Raw genomic sequence first — 25,688 nt, forward strand, 5'->3', positions numbered from 1 at the left:
TGCCCCCAGCAAGTGGGTTGGCAGGGTACAGATCCATGGGGAACGTACATGGTCTGTATTAAGAATTGCAAGAAGTCAGCTGGTGAGGAGTTTTGAGGCTGCCATCATGTATGGGCATATATAGTTCATCGTGCTTGGGGGTAGAGCAGCTGGGTATCTGTTGTGAGGCTGTTCAAGGGTGGATGTGATATATTTGTGTTTGAAGGTAAGTGGGTGTCGGTGGTGGATACACCTGTATGCTTAAAGATACACATTTACATGTGTAATTGTGTGTGTGCACGTGTGCAAGCATCTATCAGAGCATGTGAGCACCGATTGGGAGGGTGGGAAAGTATTTGTTTTTGTTAAATGTGCGTGAGTATCCGCAAGTGTGAGTACGTGGAATGTAACCGGAGGATGCAGACATGCACATCTGTGTGTGTGTGTGTGCGTGTGTGTGTGTGTGCAGGTCCATGGTGACTGTGCATTACTCACCATGAGACCTTGGGCAAGTTACTTAACCCCTCTGTGCCTTAGTTTCCTCATGGGTAATATTGGGATCTTTAGTTGTGATGAGGATTCCACAAGATGGTTGATACAGACCTAGAAGAGGTCCTGGAATGTGCTAAGTGCTAAGTCCATGTTTGCAATTGTTATTCCTAAGTGTGAATTTGTGTACGTGAGTATTCATGTGTGAGTGTGTGTGTGTGTGTGTGTGTGTGTGTGTGTCGCACCCTTGTGAAGGGGTGGGAGGCCCAGGTCTCAGGTAGGTGATTCCTGGCACAAGGAAATCCAAGACAGATGGGCGGGAGGCCCAGGGCCTGCAGTGGGGCATGAAGCCAAAGCCTGAGGCTAGACCCAGGCCCAGCTCCTCTCCCAAAAGCACTGAGCCCCTTCCCACTCTCTCCTGGGAAGATCAAGAACCTGAGCCAGACTGGGGTTCATAGGGACCTCCTGCCCTCCTGCCCCTATGGCTGGCCCAAAGAGCTGACAGGAGGTGGGGGCTGGGGACTGGCAAGCCAAGGGACCGATCCCCCCTGCTCTGCAACCTGACAGCTGTGGCCCAATTAAAATCAACAGTTCACAGGTGTTCCTGGTAATGACTCACACACAGAAAGCTCTGCTCCCTTTAGGGCTCTTCTAAAAAAATTTAGAGCTCTTTAAATTTTATTCACCTACAACATCAAACTCAGGGAGGAAGTCATAAAAGAGGATGGGGGAGGGGCCACTGCACACATGTGCGTGTGCGCACACACTTACTCACTTGTAGGCAGTTACGGACATAAACGAGCACACACATGCACACCCCTTTGCCATGCCAACACACACCCTCACACACACAGACCAAGCATCCACACACCCAGACACACGCTCAAACACACACACCATCCAAATCCATACCTACTGTCACACGCACCTCCCGAGTGACCCATACCTAACACCCACTCACATCTGCCCCAGCTGTGTCAGTGCTCTCTTGCTGCATAACAAATGACCACAAACTGTGGCTTAAAGCAGCACATATTGATTACCTCCCAGTGTCTGTGGTCGGGAGTCTGGCTGTGGTGTGGCTGGGTCCTCTGCTCCGGGACTCACAACTCTGCAGTCAAGGTGGCTGCTCGGCTGCATTCTTACCTGGAGCCTACTCTGGAGGGGATAATCCCCCCTCTAAACTCACTCAGGTTGTTGGCAGAATGCATTTCTTTTTGGCCTATGACTGAGGGCCTGGCTTTTGCTGGCTGGTGGCTAAAGGCGGCCTACAGTTCCTGGTCCCAGGGTCAACCTGAGTGTGGCCACTTACGTCAGCAAGCCAGCAAGGAGAATTTCTCTAGTCTGTGCTGGCCAGCCAAGACTGTGGGTACGTGCATGTGTATGTTGTGTGTATGGTACCTCATCACAGGAGTGACATCCCATCACCTTTGCCATATTGTATTGGTTAGAAGGAAAGAAATGGTATAGATATGAATGTTGGCCACCCTTGGGTCTCTCTACACCTGCTCACGTGCATTTATCCACCCCTGGATGCACATACTCAAGGATCACACACCACATAAGCTCATTCACCAATCCTTTAGCCAACCCTCGTACACACACTCTGCAGTCTTCAGGCCACCCAGAAGGTTCTGCAGAGCCTGGTCAGACAGGTGAGCACTTGACACTAAAATCACTCCGGTAGCCAAACACCCTCAGAAACCAAAGCAATCCCACTCACTGCCCAGCACCTGTTCCCAGCGTCACTGCCTCTTGTGGCCTTTCCTGAGTTCCCAGCGCCTGGTCCCACTCAGCCCTACTCTCCACATGTTCGTATTCCAGGCATCTACATGGGCTTGGTCCCTGGACCGACACCCTTGAATCCTGGACTAGGTCCAACATCTGCCATCCCTCCCCCAGCCTTGGTCTTGCCATAACCTGGACCCTACCTGGTGTGACTGGCAATTCCCTTTAAGGCAACACTTTTTAAAGTCCCAACGCTCACACCATCCCTCCTAGCTTCAGGCCAGCACAGACTGGTTTTTGGGGTGCCTTTGCCAAGTTTATTCAATTGTCTGAAAATGTTGATTAACAATGCATAGCCCTATGGCACAGCACCGGAGGCTGCTCCAAAGGCTGGCATGGTGAGGAGGACATGGCAGAGGCTTGGAGCCAAGGGGCCTGGGCAAATCTCTTCTTCTCTCTGAGCCTCCACCCTCCTGCTTACAAAATGTGAATAAGAATCTTGTCTTATCAGTATCAACTAGAGCTAAGCCTACACCTATCCTTTAAAAAAATTTTTTTTAAAGACTATTTATTCATGAGAGACACGGAGAAAGAGAGGCAGAGACACAGGCAGAGGGAGAAGCAGGCTCCACGCAGGGAGCCCGACGTGGGACTCGATCCCGGGACTCCAGGATCACGCCCTGGGCCAAAGGCACATGCTCAACCGCTGAGCCACCCAGGTGTCCCAGGCCTACACCTATGCTATGACCAATTATTCTACTCCTAAGTATATATACCACAGAAATGTGTACACATGTCCATCAAACCACAATTATAGAATGTTCATAGCAGAGCTATTCATAACAGCCCCAAAATGGAAACCACACAAATGTTCATCAGAATAGAATGGATTCTCTCTCTCCTCTTCCTTCTTTCTCTCGATATATGTACATAAACACACACATTTTTTCAATGCAAGGACATTCTCTTACATACCTTTTTCCTATAAAGAAATCGAATCCTGATTGAACATGGACCGTAGAGGAGAGGAAAAGAAAGAAAGAAAAGAATGCAGTGGATACACATATTGTGCACACACAAAACATCAAAGGAAAAAACAGGCCACAATCGCAGGCACCAGCATGTGTGAAACTCATAATATTGAACCAAGGAAGCCTGACACAAAGGTGGACATACTTTGTGACTCCACTTGTAGGAAGTTCAAAAAGGAGCAAAACCAATCTGCAGTGTTAGAAGTCTGGGCAGTGGCTGCCCCAGGCAGAGATGATACCTGGAAAGGGGAACACAAGAGGTGCAGGCTATGAGGGTGAAAAGCCGCTGAGCCGGACACTTCTTATTCTGTGTGTGTATGTTACCTCCGACGACAACAACAACAAAAACTTTAAAATAGCAGAAGATTGGGACACTTGGGTGGCTCAGTGATTGAGTGATTGAGCGTCTGCCTTCAGGTCAGAGCGTGATCATGGGGTCCTGGGATCAAGTCCTGCTTCTCCCTCTACCTATGTCTCTGCCTCTCTCTCTGTGTCTCTTATGAATAAATAAATAAAATCTTTAATAAAAAAACAACAGAAGACTGCCTAATACCTGATTTGCACCTGGTACCTAATAGCCACTCCCAGTAAGACTAGCTCTTCTTTCTCCTTTCTGAAGAGCCTTCTTCTTCGTGAGGGGCACAAGAAAACCAGAATATTCTGTCTTCTATTAGCATTACACTCACACCAAGCAGTGAGTCTCTATCTTGTGTCTCTCTCCCCAGACACACTCCTTTTTTTGTTTTTTGATTTTTTATTTATTTATGATAGTCACACAGAGAGAGAGAGAGAGAGAGGCAGAGACACAGGCAGAGGGAGAAGCAGGCTCCATGCACTGGGAGCCCGACGTGGGATTCGATCCCGGGTCTCCAGGATCGCGCCCTGGGCCAAAGGCAGGCGCTAAACCACTGCGCCACCCAGGGATCCCCCCAGACACACTCCTGAAGCATCTTCGGTGTATTCTAAACATTTTTCACAAGCTTTGACTTTTCCTGAGCCTTCAAACCTTTAAACCTGCATTTCAACCCTCTCTTGCTCCTCTGGATCCTTCTTAATTATGCTCCTCCTTCCATCTTGGCTGAGCTGGGTAGCGTACCCAGGGTGTTCCAACTGATGTCTCCTGCTGCTCCTCCCTTCCTGGTCGGTCCCTTGGCCCCTTGTGGTTGGATTGTCAGAATTTCCTCTCTGCTCTCTCATTCTTCAACTTAATAACCAGCGTCAGCCTTCCTGTGAATTGACATCCATTCTCCAAAGGAAGTGGAAGCCCAGGGAACAATCTGATCCAGGTGCTGCCAGGGTACCGGGACAGCTGGGAACACGCGGGCATCCTACTTGCATGAGGACTCACCAGGCCTCCAGGGATATAACCTGGTAATGACTTTGGAACTGACAGGTGGGCCCAGGTAAACCAGGACTCACACTCTCAAATTCAAAACAGGAATTTTAATCTGTTAATCTCAGAGGCTGTCTGAGTCCTGCTCTGTGGAAGAGGAGATTGGCAGTCCTTGGTTTCTGAGGCTGGGTGACAATGACAATGAGAAGGAGCTAAGGTCAACCTGATATTGAACAGGAGTTGGAAAACTTTCTCTGCAGAGGGCAAAAATAGTAAATAGTTTAGGCTTTGCAGGCAAGACGATACATAAATGAATGAGCAGGTTGTGTTCAAATAAACTATGTTTACAAGATAGGCATAGTTTGCGGACCTCTGATATAGAAGATTGTCCATCCTTTGAGAAATTTCCTTGAGTCTCTTGGCCAAGGTAGCTATGCAAACATCAGGCTCTGAGTCTCTGGGCAAGATTAACAGAATTGTACCAACTGCTCTGAAATGAGAATTGATCTCAGGCCCTCTCCCGTCTTCAGCCACCCTGGACAAAGGACTCAGGTAGATTCCAAGTGTGACTACTTCATTCCCATCACCCTCCACAATGATGAATGGGCCCCACAACACCAGGACCGGACAGGATCCATCCCAACTATTTCCTGTCACTTATTCTCCACTGCTTGTCTGCATTTGGCACCTCTTTTGCCTGCTTTGTTAGCCTTAATGCAGGTCCTCATCCCACTTCCCTCCTGGAAAACTGTAGTGGCCTCCACTGGTCTCCCTGACTCCTCCATCCTTCCTCTGCATCACTAGGGGAATAATCTCACCTAACTCCAATCATGCTATGCCTCCAGAACCTTCCATGGCTTTCCATGGCCTGTTTACAGAACCCACATTCCTTAACGTAGTACAGTGAACATTACTATTTGGCTGCCCAGCCTCTTCCCATTTTGGGGGCTCCTGTCCTTTTTCTGGAAACTTCTTAATCTCTCATCCCCAACACACATGCACATGTGTGCATTTCATCCAAGGATTCTGGCAGTAGTGTTGATCAACAAGACCCTTCCCCGAGCCACAGTCGATTGGTCCAGGTGTGGGCAAATGACTCAAGTTGGATCAATCAGAGGCCCTGCCTGGGATTTTGGACCTGGAGCTGAAATGAAAGGTCAGGCTCTTTGGATGGCTGAACCTTAAGACATGTAATCCTAAGAGCCTTGTTGGCCATGGCCTGCTGTGAGCCAGGAGAAGAAAAGGCCAGGCGTCGGAGGAAGGAAAACAGACTAGAAGCATAGAGGGAAGCTGGGTAGTGAGCGTTCCCTGGGCTGGCTATTGGAGATGTCAGGCCCAGGTTCTGTCTGCACCCAACTCTTGCCCTCAGGGAGCCAGCAGGGCCCTCCAACCCTCCCTCTCTTGGGCTAGTCTCCTAGGGATGCCCTCTGTTACTAGGAGCCAGGAGTGACATTCCATATATCATAATTGGGTCATGCAACCCTGACAATCAGGGGCATTGTCCCTGGAGTACAGTCCCAGGGTCATCTGGTATTCAGGACGTTCACTTTTTAATTGCTTGAGGATGGAGAGATCCAGCAGTTCCAGGGAAGAGCGAGGGTGGCCTGGTATCAGAGATGGTAGGGGTTGCTGTCCAGGGATTTGGGCCAGCAACTATTTACCAACCAAAGAGAAGTGTTATAATATCTAAAGTAGATGCCAGCCTGAAATAAGCCAAGGCTGCCAGCAGAGCTGACCAAACTGATACAACCAAAGTGAACCTTCACACTCAGACTCCACCTGTCTTAGTCAGCTCAAGTGGCCACATAGGCCAAGTGGCTTCAACAACAGAAATTCATTTTCTTGCACCAGTTCTGGAGGCTGGGATCAAGGTGCCAGTTGATTTGGTTCCTGGTTAGAGCTCTCTTCCTGGTTTGTAGTTGGCCTTCCTACTGTGTCCTCACATGACTAGGGGAGAGAAAGACACTGCAAGCTCACTGGGGTCTCCTTATAAGGACACTAATCCCATCAGAAGGGCCTCACCCTCATGACCTCGTATAATCTTAATCATCTCCCAAAGACCCTACCTCCAAACACCACACTGCGGCTTAGTGGTTCAACATGTGGATATTAAGAGGACGCCAACATTCAGTCCATAACACCACCTTACTATCAACATTCACTCAACAAACATTTATGGCATGCCAACTCTGTGCCAGGCGCTGGGGATCAGTAGTGTTAAAGACAGCGCTGCCTCTGCCCTCTTACACCCTAATAGGTTATGCTAGTCTAGGGACAATCTCCCAGGGCACCCTCTGGAATTCCTGGCATTCCTTCTGGAATGCCCTTGCCCTGCTTCTCTGACCTCATACCAGCCTCCAGCTGTCCTCTTCACAGAAGACCTCTCGAAATCTCCAGTCTTGGGGCCCCTGTGTGGCTCAGTCAGTTAAGCGTCTGCCTTCAGCTTGGTTCATGATCCCAGGGTTCTGGGATCGAGCTCTGCATCAGGCTCCTTGCTCAGTAGGAGCCTGCTTCTCCCTTTGCCACTCCCATTAGTTGTGTGAACTCTCTGTTAAATAAAGTCTTAAAAAAAAAAAAAACCCACCTCCAGTATACATGGGCTCCCTTCCTCTGCCCCTTTTATTCCAAGCTCTCTTCATGCTGCTGTCCCTTAATCTCCTGGAATCCACCTCATGTTCACATTTTTTAAAAAGATATTTATTTATTTATTATTTATTTATTTATTTATTTATTTATTTATTTATTCATGACAGAGAGAGAGAGAGAGGCAGAGACACAGGCAGAGGGAGAAGCAGGCTCCATGCAAGGAGCCCAACGCGGGACTCAATCCCAGGACACCAGGATCACATCCTAGGCCAAAGGCAGCGCTAAACCGCTGAGCCACCTGGGCTGCCCTCATGTTCACATTCTTTGTGTCCATCTCCCATCTCCCATACCCCCCAAACACACAACAGCTGATGGCTTTCAGAGGACAGGGACGGGGTCAGAGTTGTCTCTGTGCTGCCCAGCAGCAGTTATCCCTGAGTGCTGCACATAGTAGGGGCTTTAACTGGCCTTCTCATTGATCGCTGATCATCCACTTTTATTCTGCAGATATGCTCTGCTGATGGACTTGGTAAGGAGTGAATGGAATGCCAATAATTCCACAAAGCCACGCTGATTACATTCCCCCTCCCCGCACCAGGCCCGGAGCTTTTCACTGCTTTCTCCCATCTATTTCCTATTGGACAAAGGTCAAGCCCCTTAACATTAAGGGCTAATAAGTTGCTACCTGCTCCGGGCCCTGCTTACATCTCCAGCTTACCTGGAAGCTCCAATCATCCCGAACCACTAGCTCTTGCTCTCCTCTCTTGCTGCTGGGCTTTTGCACATGCTATTCTGTCTACCTGCCTCAATCTCCCCAGTATTCCTCCTCTTTCTCTTGGCTAATACTAGCTTACTCCAGGAAGTCATTCATGATCTGTCTACCCCGATTCCCAAAGCCTGGTCCAGTGCTCCCCTACACACCCTCGTAGGACCCCGTCCTTCCCTTGTCGTAACATTTATCATTGTCATTACCTATTAAATCGTTTACCTCTCGTAAGATCTATGTGGGCAGTAACTACCTTGCTCAGCCGAACGTGGTACCCAAGGACCTAACAGAGTGCCTAGAACCTTGCTTTTCAATGTGTGATCCTCAGACCAGGAGCATCACCATTATCCAGATGCTTGTTAGAAACGCAGCTCTAGGGGATCCCTGGGTGGCTCAGCGGTTTAGCGCCTGCCTTTGGCTCAGGGCGCCATCCTGGAGTCCCAGGATTGAGTCCCGCATCGGGCTCCTGGTATGGAGCCCGCTTCTCCCTCTGCCTGTGTCTCTGCCCCTCTCTCTCTCTGTGTGTCTATCATAAATAAATAAATAAATAAAAAATAAAAAAATAATAAATAAATAATAGATAAATAATAAATAAATAAATAAATCTTTAAAAAAAAAAAAAGAAATGCAGCTCTGGGGGTGCCTGGATAGCTCAGCTGGTTAAGTGTCCGACTCCAGGTCAGGTCATGATCTCGGGGTCGTGAGAACGAGCCCTACATGGGGCTCTATGCTGGGTGTGGCGCCTGCTTCAGATTCTTTCTCTCTCTCTCCTTTTGCCCTCCCCACCCCCCACTTTTGTGGGCGCTCTTTTTCATGCTCTCTCTCAAGAAAGAGAAAGGAAGAAATGCAGCTCTAGCACTCCTGCCCCACCCCCTGACCTAGCCTACCTATTTTCTATATTTGAACAAATCCTAGGGAACTCATGTGCGCATAAAAGTCTGGGAAGTACTTATTCGGGTCAGTGGTTCTCAGACATTGGTAGCTCCTGGAGAATTGTTTAAACTATTGAGGGCTGGGCCCCCTCTCCCCGAGAGTGTGAGGTACTTGATCTGAGGTGGCGCATGCACATCTGGAGTGGTTAAAGCTCTCCATGTGACCCTAAGGTACAGCAGAGCTTAAGAACCCCTGGTCTGCTCAGTAAATCCCACTTGAACAAATGAGCCGAGGTCTATTGAGCATTTCATATAATCCTCACAGCAACCCCGCGAGGTATGAAATAATACTGTCTCCATTTCACAGATGAGGAAGGTGAGGCTGCCAAAGAAGAATCACCAAAAGCAGTTGGCAGAGTCCACAGCTCCCGATCTTTGGCCTGCTCCAAGCTGTCTCCCGGGACAGGGACAAGGACCTTCCTTGGGAATGGGACTTGGCTCCAATCCTGGCTCTCCCTCCACGAGCAGGCAGCAGCCCCTGTAGGCACATGGGAAAACAAGCCTCCTGGGGCACTAGGAGGCAAAAACACACATAAATAAAACTTGAACCCCAGTGCCCGCTGCGAAGATTAGGCATATATTTATAAAAATCACCAGAGCCACTGTTCCTCGGTTTCGTGTTTCATTTACGGCGAACACAAATAGCTTCAGCACGAATATCTGGGATCAAAACAGAGCTGCAGGTTCCGGAGCATCTGTGCTATAGGAGGTGCAGTATGCGCTGAGATAATTTTAGCCAAATGTGTTATAAACAAGATCTGCAGAACTGCGCGGCGGGCTGAGTTTTGAAAACTTAGGATTCTAAATGTATAAATTGTTTGGAACATTTAACATCTAGTCATTAAGCAGTCACCCCCTTGCCCTCCGTTTTCAGCGAGAAGCTTGCCGCACGGCAGCCTCCAGCTGACACCCCCTTCCCCAGTATTAAATAGGGACCACTAGACTGTGATGTACACACACGCGCGCGCACGCGCGCACATAGACACACGCACACAGGCACATGCACACACACACCAGCTGGTCCAGACCATTCCTTGGAAGGCAGAAGCAGCGCCAAAGCAAAACATCCATTCACCGCTGTGCTGCAAAGACCCTTTCTCAGACACGGAGGCCTCTTTTTCTATTGAATTTTTAAAACCAGTCTTACACCTCGTGTTCCAAACAGCCTCCTAGGATGGGGGGGGGGGGGGGGAGGCAGGGAGGGAAGGAGGTAGGCATTGGGATGTTTATACCTATCATGTAGTCTGTACTACTTTGACCCAGGAAGGATACTGTTCCCTCTTTACGAAGGATAAAACTGAGGCTGAGAGAATTGACATGCCCAAATCAGAGAGCTGTCAGGAAGCAAAGCTGGGATTTCAACAGAAGGGGAAATTGTCTAAATGGCAGCCATATGGCAGACAGGGAGTCTTGATACCCATTTGAGTTGTTTCTTTTAGAATACCTGAAATCCTTCTTTACCCTGTTAAACAATCCCTTTTGAATCACAGCACCATGTGTACATGGCAGCAAATCAAATGGTACAGAAAAGGTTGTGATCAAAAGCAAGTCTTTCACTCCTTCCTACCCTCACTCCCACCTACCCCATCCCACCTGGAAAAAACAATTAAAAAAAAATAGTGTGTCTTCCTAACTTTCTCTTAGTAACTCCATATCTCTAGCTAGTTTGTTTTTCTTTCGATTGCTTGGTTTACCATCTTTGTACAATATCAATTCCATGAACTGAAAGATGAGAATTTAGCTCATATAGTCTACCTCTTTTCTTCTTTTTCTCCCAACATGTGATGCTTAAATAATTATTTTTAAATCTCTTATTTGTTACCTTTGAAACTCTAAACAGTATGCAAATAACTTACTTAAAGCCATTGTTTCTTGTTCACAACTCTTAAACTTTTTTTTTTTAAGATTTTATTTATTCATAGAGATGCAGAGAGAGAGAGAGAGGCAGAGACCCAGGCAGAGGGAGAAGCAGGCTCCATGCAGAGAGCCCGACGTGGGACTCGATCCAGGGTCTCCAGGATCACACCCTGGGCCGAAGGCGGCGCTAAACCGCTGTGCCACCGGGGCTGCCCTCTTAAACTATTTTTTAAAGAATATTTCTTGACCCCACATTTTGCAGGTGAGGGTTTTGCACTTCTACCCTTTGCTTCTCCTTTCTGCCACTTACAATTTTATTTTCCCACGGTCACTAGATATTTTCACTAGCATTTATAAACCACAACAAATACCTCTGTGCTTGGCCCATAGTTTGACTTTAAGGTCAAAGTCAAGAAATAGCATTTACATTAAGACTGTGTAAATATTCCTCATTGATGAGTCAAATAATAACAGTATTTCACTTCTCTTAAAATCAAATATCAGGACCCCTTAGGTCACTTAGTAGGAGACTTTTCCATACATCACAGTCAAATTGATTCTCTTTTCTTATGATCTATCAAACACTAAAAACATTGCCACATTTTAGTTTATTTTGTATTTGGACCATGACTTTCTTACAAATGTTTGCTTTTCCTGGAGTTTCTGGTTGCCTTTATTTTCTTTTTTACATTTTATTTACATCTTCAATTTCTTTTCAAATTTTCTATTACTTCCTCTAGTTTGTTGAATCCCCCACTTCCTCAGAAACTCCTCTTTCCAACTCACCCATTTACCTCCTCCCTTCTGGATAGGTTGCTTTCTAATCCTACAACCTCACTGTCATTCTATTGTTTTGGGATTGGACTCACCATTCCTAAGTCTCATGGTTTTTCTTTATGGGCTTACTTCCTTATTACTACTAGAATATATTTTCAAATAACCTCCTAAAAGGGAGTGTATGGAAAGTAAATTTTATGGATCACCACATGTCTAAAAATGTTCTCTCCCTCACATTTGACTGATAATAAGGATGGACATAGCCTCTAAATTGCAGACCATTTTCTTTCAGAATGTTTTTTTTTTTTTTTTTTTTTTTTAAAGAATGTGGGCAGCCTCGGTGACAGTGTTTTGGCACCGCCTGCAGCCTGGGGTGTGATCCTGGAGACCTGGGATCGAGTCCCACATCGGGCTTCCTGCGTGGAGTCTGCTCCTCCCTCTGCCTGTGTCTCTGCCTCTCTCTGTGTGTCTATGAATAAATAAATAACATCTTAAAAAAAAAAAAAAGAATGTTGGGGAATCCCTGGGTGGCTCAGCGTTTAGTGCCTGCCTTTGGCCCAGGGCATGATCCTGGAGTCCTGGGATCGGGTCCCACGTCAGGCTCCCTGCATGGAGCCTGCTTCTCCCTCTGCCTGTGTCTCTGCCTCTCTCTCTCTCTCTCTCTGTATGTGTGTCTCTCATGAATAAATAAATAAAATCTTTAAAAAAAAAGAATGTTAAAAATATTTCTCTTTTATCTTTAGAACCCAGTGTTGCTGATGGGAGGGCTAGTGCTAATCTGATTCCATTCTTTTGTTGGTGTACTGCTTTTTCTCTCTGAAAATTTTTAGGATTTCTCCTTAACCTTAATATTTCACAAAGGTATACCTAGGTGCAAGTATTTTATCCATCGTACTGGGTATATACTGGGCCCTTTCAATGTAAAGATTGTTTGTGAAATTCTCTGCTGCTATTTCTTTGGCTATTTCCAACCCCCTCTGTTCTCTGTTCACTCTTTCTGAGGCTCAAAATGGTCCAGATTGAATTCATCCTTATAATACATACGTACCTATGTGTTTCAGGGTCTCTGGTGAATTTTTAAAATTATAGTCTTAATCCTACAGAATTATTTCTTGTCTTCTAGTTGTTCATTTGTTTCATGACAACTTGTCTTGGTTTTATGGCTATAGTATTTTATAAACTGATTATATTAGAGTATATGTTAAAATTCTCTTCTGTTTTCTAAATTAGTTCTATTTCTTCTCAGGTCAATTTTTCTATTTAGCTTGATCTCTTTAGAAAATTTCATGATGTTGATTCTCTTGATATGCTTGCTGCTCCTTGAGTGTCTGTTAATATTTATAAAAGGACTGTGTGTTTTCTCTGTTGTTTTATAAGATTAGTTTTTTATTAGGCCTCCCATGAACTGAAGATTTTAACTTTGTGCTCTACATAGGATAGGGGAAAAGATGTGACTGGCAAGACTTTGTTTTAAGGCAAGTATGCCAAGAGTCAGCCCCTAAATGTTAGAATAAAGAAACCTTCATTCTAGGTCACTAAAATGCATAGTAGGAGCCTTAGATTTCCCAGACAACTTTCTTAGTTTCTTTACAAAAGAACTCTGGTTTTTGGCCTGGGGTAAATGCTGCAGCCTGCTTCCTACACGAGGTAAAAGACAGGGCTGGAGAGATTGGAGAGACAAGCATGTAATCCCATGTACAGACCTGCAGGTAATGTGTTGCCCACTCTTTGCAGGTACAGAAACTAAAGCTCAGAGAGATTGTGTTGCTTGCTCAAGGTCACACAGTCAAAAGGGAACATTTCCCATGTAAGTTTCTAGGATTTAACAGAGCTGAGATCAGAGTGGAATCTGGAAGGAGAGACTCCAACTTAAGACAGAAGGACCCATAAAGGGAGGAAATATTTGCAAATCATATATCTGATCAAAGATTTGTATCCAGAAGATCCAAGAATGCTTACAACTCATTGGCAAAAAGACAAATAACTCAATTACAAATGGGCAAAGGATCTGAATAGACATTCTTCAAAGAATTTATACAATGGCCAATATGTGAATTATATTTCAATAGAGCTATTTTAAAAAGGAAGGAGAAAACAGATGGGAAATAAGGAAGGAATGAAACCAGAATATTATATTTTCATTCATGGTATGGTGACAAGATGGGGCAGGGAGGACCCATGCTTAAATAGGGGTAAAAGACAAATGGGACCTTCTCAGGAGTACAGAGGTGGGTGGCACAAGCAGGAGACTAGACTAAGAGGGCAAATCAGTGAGGTCTTTTAACAGTTACCCCTGATACTTTGGGTGGCTGCACCTGTCTTAAAGTGACACTTGCATTATAATGACATTCCCAACTCCCTCAACTGGAGCAGGGTGTGGTCCTCTCATGGAAAAGCTCCTCCCACCCTCACCCATTTCCACCCACCCCTGCCTTCCAAGAACAGGCTCTACTTATAATAATAGCTACATTAGTGGCAGGCAATTAGGATAAACTGTTTTAAAACATGTTTTTACTATAGAAAATTTCATGGTTGGGGATCCCTGGATGGCTCAGTGGTTTAACCCCTGCCTTTGGCCCAGGGCGTGATCTTGGAGACCCGGGATCAAGTCCCACATCAGGCTCCCGGCATGGAGCCTGCTTATCTCTCTGCCTGTGTCTCTGCCTCTCTCTCTCTCTCTCTCTGTGTGTGTGTGTCTTTCATGAATGAGTGAATAAATAAAATCTTAAAAAAAAAAAAAAAGAAAGAAAGAAAATTTCATGGGCAGCCTGGGTGGCTCAGTGGTTGGGCGGCACATTCAGTACAGGGCCTGATCCTGGATACTTGGGATCTATTCCCACGTTGGGTTCCCTGCATGGAGCCTGCCTCTCCCTCTGCCTGTGTCTCTGCCTCTGTGTGTGTGTGTGTGTCTCTCATGAATGAATAGGTAAAATCTTTTAAAAAAAATAAAAGAAAAGAAAATTTCAAACGTGTACAAAAATAGGATAGTATAATGAACCCCCATGTGCTCATGTCTTAGCTTCAATGGCTATTGATGTTTTGTTAATCTTGTTTCATTTATGCACCCCACCACTACCATATGCTAAACTCTGTACTTATACATATGTTATTTTGTTGAATCATCACAACAAGCCCATGAACTAGGTCCTCTGATTATCCCACTTTTCAAACTAAGGCCCAGAGAGGTGAAGTTGCTTGCCCAAGGAAGTGGCAATGCTAGAATTCGAACCCAGGACCATCTGATTTCAGGCCCTGTGTTCTTATGCTATCCTTACTGAGGTGCTATAGAGGGGTAGAGAAGGATATCCCCATCCTCTCACCAGCAACCCTCAATCTCAATACCTGCCATCTGGGACCCATCTTGCAATAAGTGTTGACCCAGGGAGGCTAAGTGCTGTCAGTGCCAGGGTGGAAGTAGAAGAGTCAGAAGCAAGAGCTCTGCCATAGCCAACTCTATGAGCTTAGGTAAGTCACTGCCCCTCTCTTAACTTCAGGTTCCTCACATGTCAAATAGGAATAAGACTCCCTACATCACAGAACCACTGTCATCAGGTTTTAAAGACACAAAGGAGGGCACCTGGGTAGCACACTCAGTTAAGCAAATGGCTCTTGGTTTTGGTTCAAGTTGTGATCTTGGGGTTGGGTGACAGAGACCTGAATCTGCTCCATGGTCCACTGGGAGTCTGCCTAGGATTCGCTCTCCTTCTCCCTCCACCTCTCCCTCCAGGCTCTTTCTCTTTCACAAAAAATAAATAATTAAAAAAAAGACACAAATGATCAAAGTGCCTAGCACATAGTAGGTGTCTACAAATGCAATAGAATATACAAGCTAATCTAACCTGGGGAGCTGGGATGGGAGCAGGCAGAGGAGGTAGGGTCACACCTATCTTGGGGGAGCCCTGTTTGGTTGGGGTGGAGCCTCTATAGGCGTCTAGAGACTTTGTCCCTCTAGTGTCTCAGTGGTATAAAGTCTTAATACTGGGAATTTGGGGTGCCCCATGCCAGATTCCATTCCAGCCCTGACACTGAAATAATAATGACTTTAAGCAATGGCTGCCATCACTAGGCCTTTACCATGTGCTTGATCCCTATATGAGGACACTGAGGCTCAGAGAGTAGAAGGGATGTGCTTCCCTTCCCCCTTTCCGCTTAAACAATAAGCCAGAATCTTCCACAGACAGACATCAGGATTACAAATCCTCAAATCCCTAACCATACCACTTCTTGACAGTCAAAGTTGAGCTCCAGGTGAGAGGAATGTGAAGATCATGGCAGATCCCGGAGGAAGGACATTCACATTGGGTGAGGCCATTAAGGATTTGGCATACATTAGATCTTGAGAAAGAAGTGGTTAAGATATCATTGTGGTCTCCAAAGGGAGCCACAATGATATCTTCCATCCTCACACTCTTGAAATATTACCTTGTCACTCAGCCATTAAGAAGTGACATCTATTTCCCTCCCCTTGACTGTGACCTGGCCCTCTGACTTCCTTGGACTAACAGAATGTAGTGACACTGTGATTTCCTAGGCTAAGCCTTGAGAGGTCTGCAGCTTCCACCTTCACCTCTTGCAATGCTCCTTCTTAGAACCCAGCTGCCATGCTGTGAGAGAATGCAAGCAGCCATGGGAGAGGTCCTGGTGAAGGCAAATAAAGCTCTCTGATCAATGGCTCTGGAGGAGATTCCAATCAGCATTCACTGCCAGCTCTGTGAGAGAGGCAATATTGGATCTTCCATGCCTTCCAGAGCTTCAGCTTATACCTGAGGAGCAGAATTACTGCCCTAATCAACACATAGTATTATGATAATAATAAATAGCTGTTGTTGCAATTGCACAACTAGCTATTTACCCTAAAGATACAAATGTAATGATCTGAAGGGGTACCTGCACCCCAATGTTTATAGCAGCAATGCCCACGAAAGCCAAACTATGGAAAGAGCCCAGGTGTCCATTGACAGATGAAAGGATAAAGATATGTATACACACACACACACACACACACACACACAATGGAATACTACTCAGTCATCAAAAATGAAGTCTTGCCATTTGCAATGACATGATTGGAACTGGAGGGTATTATGCTGAGTGAAATAAGTCAATCAGAGAAGGACAATTATCATATGATTTCACTTATGTATGGAATTTAATAAACAAAACAGAGGAGCATGGGGAAGGGAGGGAAAAATAAAACAAGATTAAATCAGAGAGGGAGAAAAATCATAAAAGATTCTTAATCATAGGAAATAAACTGAGGGTTGCTGGAGGAGAGAAGGGTGGGGGGTTGGGGTAACTGGATGACGAGCATTAAGGAGGGTACATGATGTAATGAGCACTGGGTGTTATATAAGACTGATGCATCACTGAACTCTACCTCTGAAAATAATAATACATTATATGTTAATTAATTGAACTTAAATAAAATTAAGTTTTTAAAAATTTTAAAAGAAAAAAAAATGTCGCTATTATAAGCCATAAACTTTTGGGAGTGGTTGTTATGCAGGAATGGGTATCAAAAAACTAATTTTATCCCCATCTTTATTGAGATATAACAGACATATAACATTGTTAAGTTTCAGGTTTACAACATGATAATTTGATAGATGTATACACTGTTAGGTCTGAGAGTGTGTGTGATGAGAACTTTTAAGATCTACTCTCTTAGCAACTTTCAAGTATACAATATAGTATTGTTAACTATAGTCACTGTGCTATACATTAGATTCCCAGAATTTTTGATCTTATAATTAGAAGTATGTACTTTTTGTTTTGTTTTCCTTTAAAGATTTTATTTATTTATTCATGAGACAGAGAGAGAGAGAGAGAGGCAGAGACAAAGGCAGAGGGAGAAGCAGGCTCCATGCAGGGAGCCCGATGTGGGACTCAATCCCGGGTCTCCAGGATCATGCTCTGGGCTGAAGGCGGCACTAAACCGCTGAGCCACCCGGGCCGTCCAGTATGTACTCTTTGACCACTTTTACCCATTTCTCCTGGAAATCACTCATCTACTCTCTGTTTCTATGAGTTCAGGCTTTTTAGATTCCACATGTAAGTGAGATCATATAGTATATGTCCTTCTCTGTCTGACTTATTTCACTGAGCATAATAATTATGCTCAAGCTTCATCCATATTGTTGCAAGTGGTAGGATTTTTCTTTTTTACGGCTGAATAATATTCCATTATGTATGTAATGTATATATGTATATACACACATATAATCACATTTTCATATATATATATATATCACATTTTCTTTATTGGCTCATCCATCAATGGACACTTACACTGTTTCCATGTCTTGGCTATTGTAAATAATGCTGCAATGAACATGAAGATGCAAATATCACTTAGATATTGTCATTTCATTTCTTTCGGGTATATACATAGAAGTGGGATTGCAGGATCACGTGGTAGTTCTATGTGTAATCTTTTGAGGAATCTCCATACTGTTTTCCAGAGTGATTGCACCAGTCCACACTCCTACCAAGAGTGCACAAATGTGGAGTGTTCTCCACATCCTCACCAACACTTGTTGTCTCTTGTCTTTTTATAATAGTCATTCTAACAGTTGCGAGGTGATTTCTCATTATGTTTTGGGTTGCATTTTCCTGATGATTAATGATGGTGAGCATCTTTCAGTGTTCCTGTGGGTCATTTGTATGTCTTCTTCAGAAAAGTGTTTGGGTCCTTTGCCTATCTTGAAATTGGATTATTTGTTTTGTTGCTATTGAGTTGTATGAATTCCTTATATATTTTGGATATTAACATCTTATCAGATACATGATTTTAAAATATTTTCTGTCATTCTATAGGTTGCCTTTTCATTTTGTTGATTGTTTATTTTGCAGGGCAGAAGCTTTTAGATTTGAGGTAGACTCACTTGTTTATTTTTGCTTTTGTTGCTGGTGCTTTTGGTGATATATTAAAAAAAATCATAAGAGATTGCTCCAAGACCAATGTCAAGGAGCTTTTCGTTTTTTTTCTATTAGTTTTATGGTTTCAGGTCTTTAATTTTAGGGAGTGGTGTAAGGTGGGAGTCCAATTTCATTCTTTTGCATGTGAACATCCAATTTTCTCAACACCATTTATGGAAGAGACTATCCTTTCCCCCATGGAGTACTCTTGGCTCCTTTGGGTTTATCTCTGAGCTCTCAACTCTGTTGTATTGGTCTATTTTTGTGCCACTATCATATTGTTTTGATTATAGCTTTGTAGCATAGTTTGAAATCATGCAGTGAAAAAAAAAATGAAATCATGCAGTGTGATGCCTCCAGTTTTGTTCTCCTTTTTCAAGATTGCTTTTGGATATTCAGGATCTTTTGCAGCTCCATATGAATTTTAGGATTATTTTTTCTATTTCTGTAAAAAATGCCATTAGAATCTTTTTTTTTAATTTTTATTTTATTTATTCATAGAGACAGAGAGAGAGAGAGAGAGAGAGGGAGGGAGAGGCGGAGACACAGGCAGAGGGAGAAGCAGGCTCCATGCAGGGAGCCTGACGTGGGACTCAATCCAGGGTCTCTAGGATCACGCCCTGGGCTGAAGGCGGTGCTAAACCACTGCGCCACCAGGGCTGCCCGCAATTAGAATCTTGATAGGGACTGTATTGTATCTATAGATTGCTTTGGGTAGTATGGACATTTTAATAATATTACTTCCTCCATTCCATGAACACAAGATATCTCTCCATTTATTTGTTTCTTCCTTAATTTCTTTCATCAACCTCTTACTGTTTTTGTTGTACAGATCTTTCACCTCCTTGGTCAAATTTATTCTTGGAATTTTATTGTTTTTAATGTTATTGTGAATGGGATTGTTTTCTTTATTTCTTTTTCAGAGAGTTCATTGTTAGGTATAGAAATGCATCTGATGATAAAAAAAAAGAAATGCATCTGATGTTTGCGTGTTGATTTTGTATCTGGCAACTTTACTGGATTTGTTCATTCTAACAGGTTTTGTTTTGTTCTGTTAGAGACTTTTAAGGCTTTCTGGACATCCCATTTTTCAAAACATCCCATGTTAATGATGTGGAGACTGAGTCTCAGAGTAGTTAAACAACATACCCAGGATCACAGCTAGAATTCATAGTCTGGACTCCATGCAAAGTCTGCCTAACTCCAAATCCTGGGATCTTCCTAACACAAGATGTTGCTTCTGCTGTTCAGTCCTTGAAACAGCTCTATAAGCACTAGAGGGTACAATATCTATTAGAAAAGAAACAGAAGAAAAAGAAAGATCAGATTACGCATTTCAGTGCCTGTAGCTTCTTCCCTACTTTAACTGCTAAGCTGCTACTGAATGTATATGTGGTGTGTGGCTGTCTGTATAGAGGTGGAGAGTGATCATGAGCATCTGCATGTGCCTCTGGGTATTGGTGTATCTGTGAACATGTGGTACATGCGTGTATGCTGTCATTGTGGCATGTGTTGATATGTTTGCGTGATATGTGTGTGAGTGGGTGAGTGTGTGTCGTGTGTGGCCTGTATTGGTATGTGTTTGTGAGGGGCTGTGGTATACATGGAGATGTGTTTGTATGGAGTGGTATGGCTTGCGGGGCATGATGTGTGCTATAAGGGTGGAAGGGGGGTGCGTGGCACGTGGCATGGCGTGTGTTCCAGGAGAGGAGATCCAGGGACTGGTCTCGGATGTGTTTTCCCTCGTCGAGCATCCCAGCATCTTGCTGACACTGATCTGGGTCTGAGAACGTCTTTCCTGAATAAACATGATGTCATTTCCATTCCATTCAGCCTGCGCTGGGACAGCTGCTGTCAGCATCACTGAGGGAAATGCCACCTCGGCCCTGACAGCTGCCACTTGGCACACTTTGTAGGGAGCTTCTCCAGGAAGAAAAAAACCAGCCAGTCATGCAGATGCTATTTAAAGTATGTTGCATCTTGATGAGAAATGTTGAGGAAGCTAAAGTGTGCTGGAGGGATGGCTCAGGACCCTGGGCGGTGGGGAGGGGGAGACCTCAGTGTCTATCACATAGGCTCCATGTATCTTGAGCTAAGTCTAGTCTTACCTCCCATTTTACAGATGATGAAACTGAGGTCTAGAAAGGGGAAGGGGCTTGTCTGATATCAAAGAGCAAGTCAGAGTCACAGAACATGAGAGCTAGGAGTCACATCCAAAATTTTCAAATCTAATTTCTAAAATGTACCAGTGGGAAAACTCTGGCCCAGAAAAGAGAAGCAATTTGCCACAGTTCATGCAGCAAATCAGTGGCAGAGCTGAGACTAGAACTCAGCTCTCAGGCATGGGTATTTGACTTTTGGCTTGAACATACTGAGAGTCTCTGTCTTGCATACAGTAGGAGCTAAACAAATATTTGCTAAATGAGACCTGCATTACTTTGGATGACTTGGAAATGCATTGTCCTTATTGTATCCCTGCCTTTCACAGCCAGGAATATCATGTGCCTGCCCTATGCAGCTGCCTCTAGAGCTTCCAACATCCTGGAATTGTTTTTGTTTTTTGTTTTTTTTAACCTCAGGAGGGGGTATTACGATGTGCCTGGTCAGGGCTGGGTACTTCTCACTCTTTTAACTTAGTGTTAAGCAAGTTAACTGACTGACTTCTCCTGTTCAAATTCCTTATGACATTCAAAATTTTTCATTACCTGGTCTCTTTCCAAGCCCATCCTCATCTCTTCCCATTAACCAGAAATCCTGTAATTTTTCATTCTCCCAGAGTAAACTATGTTCTTTCACACTTCTGTATGCTTTTGCATATGCTTTTGTCTAGAAGGACCTTTCTCTGCCTGTCAAACTCCTACACATCCTTCAAGAGCCCACTGTAATGTCATGGAACAGGTAGAGTAGCTGTTCTTGGGCTCACAGCCTCATGGACATCCCTTGGTCATAAGCCTTACCAAAGTAAGTTAAATTTGATGATCTGACTCGCCAAAAGATCAAGTGCCATTGGGCAGACACAGAGGCTGAGCAGTGTTTATATCCCCAACATCCAACTCAGAGCCTGAAGTAGAAAGGTTCTGAAGAAATGTTTATTGAATGAATGTCCTGCACAATGAATTACTGATGGGCCATGGCATAAATTCTGGCCCAAAAGGGCAGAATGTCCCTGGAGAAGTGAAAGGAAAGAATGGCACCAGCATGGTATTGAATTCCAGGTCATATTAAGAGGTCAAGTCTCTAGCAAGTCATAAAATTCAGCCAACTATGTCTTTAAGATTTTACTTCTACCCTTTTTGGGTCCCTGACTGACAACTCCACTCTCACACTCATCTTGCCACATCACTGATACCTAAAGCATTCACCAGGCTAGATGTCTCTGGATGGCCCAAGGTTCTAAGGGGACTTTTTATTTCTCCCTGAACTTCCAGAAAAATTCTATTAATCTCATTGAGATGGATTGTCTTGGATGTTGGGAAAGCAATCTGATGTATCATTCAAACATAACACAATGGAAATAGAATATAATAAAAACTTGAGCATTCAAGTGAAAATTGAGTTTGACAGCTTCCTTACATTTAAAGACTAATGAGGGGGATCCCTGGGTGGCTCAGCGGTTTAGCACCTGCCTTTGGCCCAGGGCCTGATCCTGGAGTCCTGGGATCGAGTCCCGCATCGGGCTCCCGAAATGGAGCCTGCTTTCTCCCTCTGTCTGTGTCTCTGCCTCTCTCTCACTCTCTCTCTCTATCATAAATAAATAAATAAATAAATAAATAAATAAATAAATAAATAAATATTTTAAAAAATTAAAAAATAAAGACTAATGAGATGTTGTCAAGTATAATTTTCTTCTTTTTTTTAAGATTTTATTTATTTATTCATTAAAAACACAGAGAGAGACAGGCAGAGACACAAGCAGAGGGAGAAGCAGGCTCCATGTAGGGAGCCTGACGTGGGACTCGATCCCGGGACTCCAGGATCACGCCCTGAGCTGAAGGCAGCGCTAAACCGCTGAGCCACCCGGGCTGACCAAGTATAATTTTCTGATATTGTACATTAAGATATGTCAATATTTGGAAGGTCTGCATGATACAGCCAACCAATATTTTCCAAATGACAATACATTATATTATAAAATCATGCAAAAGACCCTTTCAAAATGCAAGATATCAACCATACTCAAATTTTTAAAATAAAAATTTAAAAATAAATGTATGTTATTTCAAAAATGCAATGGATTTTTATGAAATATAATATGAAAAGTTCACTGTTATGATTCAGAGTGCATATTGCAACTAACCTTTTAAAAACTACTACTTCTCAAGTTTTAGTGTAGTATCAAAGAATAATATCCATAATTATCTGAAAAAACTATTAAAACTCTCTTCCTTTTTCCAACTACATATTTATGAGATCTGATTTTTAAAAAAGATTTTATTTCTTTATTCATGAGAGACACAGGGAAGAGACACAGAGACACAGGCAGAGGGAAAAGCAGGCTCCCTGCAGGGAGCCTGATGCTGGACTCAATCCAAGGACCCAAAGGCAGACATTCAACCACTGAACCACCAGGTGCCCCAGATCAGATAATTTATATACTTCAACCAAAACAACATATCACAACAGAGTGAATGCCAAAACAAATGTAAGAGTCTCGTTTTCTTCTATTAAGCCAAATGTTAAAGAGATTTGCAAAATGTAAAAGAATGCCGCACAGCTTTCCAAACTTTTGTTTTGGAAAATACAGCTATTTTTCATAAAAATCATGCTATTTATGTTGACAGGTGATGGATTTATTATTGTTATTTTTTCAATTAATTAATTAACATTTTTATAATTTTATTTTTAATGCTAGTATAGTAAATATCAATAAATACAAATGACATGAATAAAAACTCTGATCTCCAGTAATTTTTAAAAGTATAAGAGAGTCCAGGGGCACCTGCCTGGCTCAGTTGGTAGAACATGCAACTCTTAATCTCAGGGTTGTGAATTTGAGCCCCACATTGGGAATAGAGATTACTTAACAAAAATTTTTTAGGAGTATGAGGGATTCCAGAGGCAAAAATGTCTCCACTACATAGAGTTATTAACTCCACTACAGAAGAGGAAACCAAGGGTCAGAAAGGCAAAGGGACTTCTCATCAGTCATCCAACCGCTAGATGATAAAGCAAGACTTGAGCTCATCTGTCTGATTCCAAAGCCCACATCCCTCACCACTGCTCTCTGCTTTATCACCTTGACATTCAACAGACACTGAAACAAGTACAGGAATTGCTTTGCAGCTTTCAAAGAGCTTTTACTTCCATTATCTGTTCTGATTATCACAACACTTTGGGAAGATTGGGATTATTTACATCTTCTCTGAACAAATAGGGATACTGAGGCTCAGAGAGATGTAGTATCTTTGCCCAAGGCCCCAGCTGGAAGGTGTAAGGGTGGGATTTGAGTCAGGCTTATCCAATTATAGAATTTGCCTTCTTTCTAGCCCCCTCCAGTGAGCCAGTGTGTGTGTCCATCCACATAGATCCTCATACAGTCACTTGTTGGAAGCACTCTATATGATTGATTCAAGTCGCCCTGTGATATGCACCTGAAATGCACTTTATAATTTGGAGTGAGGCTTGTTCAGATTTCTTAGATACAGAAAAGTTCTAATGCATTTAGAGGGTAGCAGGGTGGGATTATAAATGCCAGGATAAAAAACCATAACTATTTTTGTTTCCTAGAACAATGGATTGCTTTGTTAGTACTTAAATGAATTAGCTTTCTTACATTGAGTGATTTGTGTGCTGAACAACAAAATTTTCACATCATTTATCTCAGTTTGGATTCCTTGAGACAATTTAGGTACAAATAGCTTATTTGGGAGATGGTCCCAGGAAACATGGTGAAGGAGCAGGGAAGTGGGTGACGGAAAGGAACAAAGCTGATAAAGGTACATTACTGCAGGTGTGACCACCATGGGCAGCGGGGGCTTAGTTCCACTGAGGATTTTCAAGCAACTGCATGGAACATGTCTCAAAGCGTCAGCCAAGGGGCAAGAAGCTGGGGTATTAATCTATAAGCTCCCACCCCTCCTTGCTGAGGATTGCTGCTAGAGCAGTAACTCTCCTGCACTTCCCACTGCCCGCAGTGGGCTGAGCATGACCAGAGGTAGAGAGATAGAGCAGGCTCCCAGCTCCTAGGGAACTGTCTGCCTGTGACTTTGGGATAAGTTGAAGGGACATGGGTAGGGCCCTGATAGCATGTGCCCAACGGCCACATCTTTCATTACTTTATTCTACAAATCCTTACAGGAGCCTCCTATGTGCCAGGACCTCTCTGGGGGACTGGAGCTGCGGAGATAAATGATCAGTACAAGTCCTACCCCCATGAAGTTACCCATGGGCTGGTCTTCACAGCCACACTTCACTGAAGCAGAAGACTAGATCCTGATGCTTTCACAGTAGCAACAGATACTGGTTGAATGGGTGGATGACCAGCATTTTTTTTTTTTAAGATTTTATTTTATTTATTCATGACAGACACAGAGAGAGAAAGGCAGAGACACAGGCAGAAGGAGAAGCAGGCTCCATGCAGGGAGCCCGACGTGGGACTCGATCCCAGGTCTCCGGGATCACGCCCCAGGCTGAAAGCGGCACTAAACCGCTGGGCTGCCTGGTGACAAGCATTTAGAAGCAGAAAGACTGGGCAGCCCAGGTGGCTCAGCTGTTTAGCGCCGCCTTTGGCCGAGGGCGTGATCCCACGTTGGGCTCCCTGCATGGAGCCTGCTTCTCCCTCTGCCTGTATCTCTGCCCCACTCCCCTCTGTGTCTCTCATGAATAAATAAATAAAATCTTAAAAAAAAGCAGAAAGACTCTTTTTTCCTCTTTCTTTCTTTCTTTCTTTCTTTCTTTCTTTCTTTCTTTCTTTCTTTCTTTCTTTCTTTCTTTCTTTCTTCTTTTATCAATGCCACCATGGTTCTCTGCCTGGCATATGAAAGACACTTGTGAAAAATTAAAGTTTTGGGGCACATGAGTGGCTCAACACCTGACTCTTGATTTAGTCTCAGGTCATTGTCTCAGAAACCCTGAGATCTCAGCTCTTGTGAGATCAAGCCCTGCTCAGGCTCCCCACTGGGTATGGAACCTGCTTGAGATTCTTTCTTTCCTCTCCCTGTGCCCTTCTCCCTCCCCCAATCATATGCACATGTGCTCATGTGCATGAATATTCCTTCTCTCTCTTTCTCTTAAAAATAAATAAATAAATAAATAAATAAATAAATAAATAAATAAATAAATAAATAAATAAG

At 43.9% G+C, this 25,688-nt stretch overlaps 1 non-coding gene across 2 annotated transcripts in view; it reads left to right on the forward strand.

The window, feature by feature from the left end:
* Positions 1 to 25,688, forward strand: part of LOC111097552 — a 77,256-nt gene that overhangs the window by 28,724 nt on the left and 22,844 nt on the right. The window contains exon 4 of one of the 2 annotated variants that reach the window (XR_005364088.1): positions 9,152 to 9,435. The exons of the other annotated variant lie outside the window; for it this stretch is intronic. This is a non-coding gene — a transcript (uncharacterized LOC111097552). Of the gene's footprint in view, positions 1 to 9,151; positions 9,436 to 25,688 lie in introns of those variants that run through there. 2 annotated transcript variants of the gene reach the window in all.

Source organism: Canis lupus, chromosome 9, assembly GCF_011100685.1.
Source record: "Canis lupus familiaris isolate Mischka breed German Shepherd chromosome 9, alternate assembly UU_Cfam_GSD_1.0, whole genome shotgun sequence".
Classification (NCBI taxonomy): Eukaryota; Metazoa; Chordata; class Mammalia; order Carnivora; family Canidae; genus Canis; species Canis lupus.